The 1,966-nt window shown below is 45.9% G+C and overlaps 1 pseudogene; it reads right to left on the bottom strand.

The window, feature by feature from the left end:
* Nucleotides 1–240: 240 nt before the first annotated feature.
* Nucleotides 241–1,666, bottom strand: LOC108490943 (annotated as a pseudogene).
* Between the last annotated feature and the right edge of the window lie 300 nt (nt 1,667–1,966).

The raw sequence follows: 1,966 nt of genomic DNA, 5'->3' as shown, positions 1-1,966 counted from the left end.
CCTCAACCCAGGTGTGTCAAGTTGACACTAAAGCTATCCAGCACAGACGTTAGGATTTAGTCAAGCTAGATTAATCTTAACATCACAGATAAATCTGAACATCACATGGTACCCATTAAGGTATACCGTTATAATTTGTCAAGGCTAGAGAAAAGAAAATGCAAAACACAACTGGACCACACCGCCTACTTGTTTTATTATCTGGATCTCCTTCCGGCCACTCTTAGAGGAGACACCATATTAAATCATGTTGTATAGGTCAACTGGCAGGCAACAACAGCATATTCGAATACATGCCCCAATTCGGTCCCTCAGTCTTTGCCAAATATTCATGTTATCAGGGGAGTTGGTCATTACCACATCAGGGAGTGGTTCTATTAACAGAGATGTTGCTTCTGAAGGTCTGCTGCTGCTGATACAGGGAGCAGCCTCAGCTTCACATGGGGGTGCATAATTGTGAGGGCGGATCTCCTTTGGGGGACGGCAAAGGGCAATGGAAGGCAGGGAGGTCCATCTATCCACCTGCCCTGATGGTCTTGGGTTAGTGGGTATCTGCTGGTATGAGGCCAGGTTGGAGGGGAGGTGATAGCCAGGGTCCCTTGCTCTTCTTCTGGTGGGAACTAAAGAGGTGGATGGATTCGCAGGTGATTGGAAAGGTATATGGCCAGGGTCCAAAGGCTTTGCTGGGATGGTGCAGCCAAGTCCAAGACCCTGGTGAGCTTGCTCCTGAAGAATTAAATATGTTGCCATGAAATCATCATATACCCTCTTCTGCAAGGATTCACACACCTTCTATGGATCATAACCAAAGTCCTTTAGCACTGCTAAAATTGTGGGGTCTGGGCAGGTCTTAGGTCTCAAGATGTATTCTTGGTATTCCTCACATTTGATGACCCATGGATGGTTCTGGATATCTTCTAGTGTGGGTCTCTTCTCTGGAGTAGCTGTTAGGATTTGGTGTATCAGGTTTTCCAGCTGCCCAGAGATGTCCTGGAACTTCATAGGCCCCTCTGATGATCTTGCCCTGCAGCTCTTCCGAGGTGTTCCCTATGAAGGGCAGGTGCCCGGTGGTCATTTCATAGAGAAGCACCCCAAGGCTCCAGATGTCAGCCTTTGTCCCATCATAGCCTTCCCCCAGAAAGAGTTCTGGCACATTGTAACTCTATGTACCACATCGCCTGTACAGTTTCGGCCCCGTTTTGAACTTTGTCCCCAGCCCGAAGTCAATAACCTTGGTATTGCCTTGGTTATCTATTAAGATGTTCTGTGGTTTCAGGTCACGGTGGATAATTCCCAGATCATGGCAATACTTAACTGCCCCTATTACTTGCCCAAATATTTTCTTGACCTCTTCTTTCCACCTGCCAGCCTCTAGGATGTGTTACATCAATTCTCCTCCTGGAACATACTCGGTTATTAGATAAATATACACAGATGTAACAATTGTGTGAAATAGATGGATGAGGTGTGGATGGTTTAATGTCTCCAATAAGGCCATCTCAGAATCCATCGAAGATTTTTCTCAGTGTTTGCCAAGACTTTGATGGTGACTGGCATGCCTGTGAGATGATGGTATGCTAACTTCACACAGCCAAATGTGCCCTGGCCAATGGGAGATGACATGATATTGGCCTCTCAGGCTTGACTTTCTGGATGAACTGTCCATGAGGCTAGGTGGAGTTAGCACCTTACTACTCTACAGAATATGGGGAAACCCCAAACACAACAACTAGAAAACAAGTTTCTGAAGGATCAGTCCCACTGATTACAACATACAGCTTCCTGCTCAGTAGGGACAAGACTTGAGTCCAGCAATACATGGTCTTTATTCTTCCATTAAAATGGCTCCTTGTGAGGTCAGAGCAAGAAAGAAACCAATCACAGCTAGCCAGAACCCACAGTGTCTGTTTCATGATTTAGCCTTGAGGAACTCTTCTCCTTTTATGAACATGAGAATAGACCCCTA

This window comes from Nannospalax galili, unplaced genomic scaffold (genome assembly GCF_000622305.1).
Source record: "Nannospalax galili isolate Female #2095 unplaced genomic scaffold, S.galili_v1.0 scaffold155, whole genome shotgun sequence".
NCBI classification, from domain to species: Eukaryota; Metazoa; Chordata; class Mammalia; order Rodentia; family Spalacidae; genus Nannospalax; species Nannospalax galili.
This window is presented reverse-complemented; position numbering and strand designations above follow the sequence as displayed.